Source organism: Phyllostomus discolor, chromosome 3 (assembly GCF_004126475.2).
Source record: "Phyllostomus discolor isolate MPI-MPIP mPhyDis1 chromosome 3, mPhyDis1.pri.v3, whole genome shotgun sequence".
Classification (NCBI taxonomy): Eukaryota; Metazoa; Chordata; class Mammalia; order Chiroptera; family Phyllostomidae; genus Phyllostomus; species Phyllostomus discolor.
The window spans coordinates 156,115,798-156,121,934 of NC_040905.2; positions in this window are offsets into that span (position 1 = coordinate 156,115,798).

The following is a 6,137-nucleotide window of genomic DNA, read 5'->3' on the forward strand; positions in this document are numbered from 1 at the left end:
CATGTTGAATGTCTATACACCTTCCTATTTTAATTGGTGGAGTGTATGTTTACATTCAGCTCTCTTAGCACATTAAAATATTAAAAACAATTGCCATTGTTCTTATAAATTCAGGATGTAGCAAATATAGATATACAATTGCTCATATGGAAAATAATACAATCATTAATAAAAAAATAATACAATAATAAACTCTGTGTTTCACATACAACTTTAAACATACATTTGTGCCAACCTGTATTCACAATGATCATTTATATGGCAAAAAATATCATTAATTCATTAATGTAAATATTTATGTAGCCATACTTTAGCTTCTGGATATTCAGTTTGGTTTCCAATTTTGTATATTCAACTCCACACCACAATGAACATATTCATATATATATTTATACCTAGTTTTCTTTGGAATATGTCCTTAGAGAAAATGCCTTGTTTTGGAAATACTGGGTCTGAGAAAATGAAATAATGGGCCTGTAATAAAGTCAGGAAGAATTTGCTACCCAATAGTTTACTGCTAGGCTCTTCCACAAAAGAGGAAATCATGCTGAACTTTTTATATGTAGCCAAAAGATTTTGCACCAAAGTTGGTAATGAGAAATTGGAGACTATATTTTTTACAGAATACTTATTTGTTGGTAATGGGTTTTTGAAATATTTGGTAAGTGGAAAATGAAAAAGGCCTGTCATATTGGCATTCAATAGTCTAGTAAGCAATTAAGTTCTTTTAGATTCAGTCTGCAAGTGAGATCAGGTTGATAAGTAGAGATAAGTTTGAAGATTCTTAAAAACACTTGAATAATTACAATTTCAGGAATCTTCATCAGTAAAATAGAAACAGAAAGAATAGACTCAATAACGAAGTTTAGAGCAGAGGAAAGTAAAGATGTACCTGGTACATGAAGAGAAATTAGGAGGGAAAACAGGAAGGTGTGGCAAAAAGTAATTCAAAAGAAACCAGTGATAAACAGAGTTCTATCCTTATGAAAGAACAAGGAGGTCCCAAACATGCACCCTTAGAACATTAATAAAACAGAGATTGTTGGTACCTGGAAAGGAATTTTCAGTGGTGTGATGTGAATTAAAAAGTGAGTAAAGGTTTGGAACATGGGCATGGACAACCGGGCTATGTTTTCCAGTTTGTTCATTTTCCAGTTTGTTCATTTACTTCAAAAAATGAAGTAAATAAGGTGATAGTCAGTGACATTATCTCTTTCCCCTTGGATCAGGGGTGTCAAACTCATTTTCACTCGGGGTCACGTCAGCTTCCCAGTTGCCTTCAAAGAGCCAAATGTAATTTTAGGGCTGTATAAATGTAACTACTCCTTAACTAGGGTCAAGGAGCTTGGCGCTGCTGCCTGGTAGAAACAAGGTGCTGGGCCAGATAACACAAGGTGGAGGGCTAGATTTGGCCCACAGGCCTTGTATTTGCCACCTGTGCCTTAGATTGTCAAATAAGAAAATGATGATAGCCAATACAACAATAACCACCCAGTATAAATGAATGAAAATTATTCTTATTTTTTGTCAGACCATCAATGCCACAGAATTTTAAGAATTAGTTTATCTGTGCCATGAGATGAAAAGATTGAAAATTGATGTTCCAATGTGATGGAATGTCCTTCCAAAATTAGGTTATAAATCATTGTGACTTCCTTTTTGTTCACATTTCTTGTTCACTCTCTATCTCTCATTTGCACCTACTTTCTCAAATTGATGAAACTAGCTGCCATGTTTCAGGTGCCTTAAGGAGAGGCCCATATTACAAGGACTCAAGGTCAGCCTCTGCCAACTAGCCAGCAAGGAACTGAAGCCCACCACTCAGGAGTCAGTAAGAAATTGAACTTGCCTCCAACCAGTTCAGCTTGGATGGTCTTGGATACTATCAATGTCAAACATTGAGAGGATCTTGGTTGGTGTCATATAAAATAATGATATGACTACATCCTGGTTGACACTTTGAATACAGGCTTGTGAGGATCCCTGAATCTGAGCACTTGCGTAAGCCACATGCATATTCCTGCCTCCTGGGGTAAGCCCTGGGCTGTGGCTTCTCTGGAAAGCGTTGACTATGAGCTGTGTGTGAGGAAGAGGCATTGTAAATTTAGGCACATAGGTAATCTTTTCTCCTCTGGCAACACCAGCACCAACCCAAGAAAAGCAGCTGGTTGATGGAGATCCTGCCCTTCTCCGCAAGTGAGGGGCAGCTATGCCATACCACTGAAGACCAGAACAGGCCCCAAGTGACTGTGGCTACCCAGGGGTCCTGAGGACCACAGCCCCTGTATGGCCAGAGAAAGACACCTCCCCTGAAGCCACCTACACTCCACAGGAATCTTATGATTTCCAACTCCAACTAGGAGCATCGTGCCCATGTTAAACAAACTGGGACACATAACCTGTAGCCCAAAGACACAGAGCCCAGGGCTCTGAGAAGGAGAATGTGGGGGCAGGATAGGAGTGGAGGTGCATGCAAGCTTATGGGGAGGGTTTGGAGGGGTTGGTGACAAACTAATAGGGAGCACCTAAGAGGCTGGCCAGGAGCAAAGACTGGCCTCAGACCACCAGTGTGCTGGACTGCCTGCTGGGAGGATGTTCTGGAATGATGTGTCCTGAGCTCTGGCTGTGTCCTGTCTTAGGAAAGCACATGGAAATACAAGCACATGAGTGATCTTTTCTCCTCTTGCAACTCCAGCTCTTGCTTCAACACCTCTTGTACATCCTGAGGAGCTCCATGAGGGGCTTGACCAGGAGGCTGCTTCAGACCCGGAGGGTGTCCACCTCCAGAGCCCTACCAGCTGCCCTACCAGCTGCCCTACCAGCTGCAGCTTTGGAGCCAGTGTTGGCCTGTGTAGCATCTCCTTACCTTACTGAGGTCCCTCTGCCCCTGCCTGAGGAGCCCTCCCTGGAACCTCTCCTGGTTCCTGCCACAGAGGAGCAGCCACCTCTGGAAGATGCAGCAGGGCCAGCTCTAGAGCAGATTATTATTCAACTGGTTCTCCTGCTCCCACCAGAAGTTGTTTTACTCCTCTTTTTGATCTTTTTCTTTTATTTTCTTTATTATACTTTCCTTTTTTTAGGAAGTAATTAAGTTTAGTTATTAAATAAAAGTTATTTATACAGTAAATTGTGCCATTCCTGAGCATAGCATACACTTATGATGCTGCATAAGCATCATGACTGTCTAGTTGCAGGATGTTCCATCACCACAAAAGAAAATCCTGGACAAAAACTATTCACTCCATACTCCTCCTGCCCCTGGCTACTCCTGTACCTATTTTGAATGTTTACTATAAATGGAATCTTACAAAGAGTGCATTTTTGTGTTTGCTCATATATTTTTGTTGTTTTAAAGGAAAATCCCAGATGGATTAGAGATCAGATATTTTAAAAAAAGCCATTTTGGTGAGTGTGTACATAATCTCAGGGTAGAGATAGCTGTGTTAACTGTGACCCTAGGCAATGGATGGCTCTTTCTCTGCCCAAAAGGAAAACAGGAAAAATGCAGAAATGTGAAAGGACAAACCACAAGCTGGAAAGCATTCCTCACAACCCAAAGCCAGAAAAGATTCAACATCTTTGTAGTGCAGAAAACTCACAAAAGTTGTGTTTTCTAAAGGGACACAGGGTAAGCACATGTGCTTACAATAAGAGGTAGTGCACACACCTCTACATGTCAGAGATGCCTGATCTCTGTGATGGGTATACACGCATTGCAAACACTGGGGAGAGAGCACTATTACTGTCAGGATTCTGGTCTGGTGGTGACCAACCCTGGGCATAAAGTGCGGAAGCAGAAGTCCCAGCAGATTCCCCTGGAGAGAAAAGGAAACGCCCCTTCCTTTGAGAACAGTGTGCAGGACCCGTCAAAATTCCCAAGGTGAAAACTCTCACTTGGCAGTACTCATCCTAGGAGGTTACCCCACAGAAATTCTTGCACAATTTTTCAAAGATGTATGTTCCATATTACCCATCAGAGCACTGATAAAATATGTGGGAATTCTTAACAACACTAATGTCCATGGAGAGAAGATAAGAAATTACACATGTAAAGCAAATCTAATGGACATAAATGGAGAGACTGACATACAGTCATAGTGAGGAATTTTAACACCCCATTAACCTTAATGGATAGATCTTTCAGACAGAAAATCAGCAAGGAGGCAGCAGCCTTAAATTATATACTAGATCAAATGGATTTAATTGATATCTACAAAGTATTTCAACCCAAAGCAGCATAACATACATTCTTTTCAAGTGCACAGAACATTTCTTAGGATAGATCACATGTCAGGACACAAAATAAGTCTCAATCATTTTAAGAAGATTGAAATCATATTAAGCAACTTCTCTGACCATAACTGTTTGAAAGTAGAAATCAATCACAAGAAGGAAACTGAAAAATGCACAAAGACATAGAAGCTAAATAACATGTCATTAAACAATGAATGGGTCAACAATCTGATCAAGGAAGAAATCAAAAGATAGAACCTTCCCAGGACTGCATCCTTCCCAGATGTATCTCCGTAAACACAGCACAGCAAAGGCCAAGGAACATCTATACAAACATATGTACACAACACACACCAGCTAAATCCCCCTCTTCCCTCCCCATGTAGCTATCTCCTTTTTGAAAATATGTTTCCACAAAGAATTTATTCAGTAAGTGACTAAATGAGTGATTTCTAGAGAAGACTTCATTTGAAGAAACAAATGAAAAGGAGAACACAACCACTCAAAATCTGTGGGACACTGGGAAAACAATCCTAAGAGGGAAATGTGTAGCATTACAGGTCTACTTCAAAAAATGAAGAAAATAAAGCTGAGATAAGCAATCTATACATAAAGGAACCTTTGAAAAAGAACATGAAACAAGCCCAAAGAAAATAATAAAGATCAGAGCAGAAGTAAATAAAATTGTATCTAAAATGATACAGAAGATCTATGAATACAAGACCTGGTTCTTTAAAAAAAAATAAACAAGATTGACAAACCTTTAACCAGATGCATCATAGAGAGACAGACAGAGAGAGGACCCAAATAAATAAAATTAGAAATGAAAGAGGAGAGATAACTCAACCAAAGAAATACAAAGTATTATAAGAAATATTATGAACAATTATATGCCATAAATTCTTAATCACTGTCTGTTATTATATCATGAAAAAGAGGATTTCAGTTCAGCCTATCTCAGCCCCATTACTAACTTGTCATTTATGAAAATCCAAAAATATATTGGGGATTTCAGTCTGTGTTTTCCCATTAGCTCTGCTCCTCATAAACTGTAACCAGTATGTAATAGTTGCACAAGAGAGCTCCATGATTAGTTGTCATTAGTAGGGATATTCTTAGTGGAGGAGGGCTCTTCTTTCTGTCTAACTCTGCTAAAAAGCAACAGAGCAAAACCAGAACAATTAAAGCTAGTATCTCTCCACTTATGCCGGTGGTATAGATCTCTCTTTTACTGAGCTCTTTAAATCTCAAGACAACTTTCTTTTCTACAGCAAGAGAGAAAGTTAAAACTAAGTCTGGCAAAACATCACAATTTTTATGTACGTTGGATATGAGAGAGAGCTTCAATAGATACCTATGGTTGATTATTTATTTCATGTGCACAGGCATGATAAAGTCACTTTCAGATCTTCCTTATACTGCCCCCATTTGACTTGTGCTTCTTTTACAGTTTTAATTGACACCAATAACTTTCAAAGTGTCTACTTTGGAAGTGCCCCCCTGCGCTGGCAAAAATAATGGGACTGGAGTTCATTTAAAGGGTATTTAAATGCTCTCTTTTCCTACCAGCAATCTGACCTTGGCTGTGTTTCCTAATTTGATAAACCTACTTTTTCTTTTTCTTTCTTTCTTTTTTTAAACTGCTCATTTATTGTAGAAATACCCATATCACACATTTATCTCTGCTCCACACATATTAATGTTCTTCCTCAAATTATAATAAATTTTCTTCTCAGAATAAAATCTTAATGATGACAGTATAAAGTATGTTGATCAGCAAAGTCTAGTTTATTTTATCCATATGTTCTTTTAAAACATAAAATGAATGCCTGGCTGGCATAGCTCAGTGGATTGAGCACGGGCTGCGAACCAAAGTGTTGCAGGTTCGATTCCCAGTCGGGGTA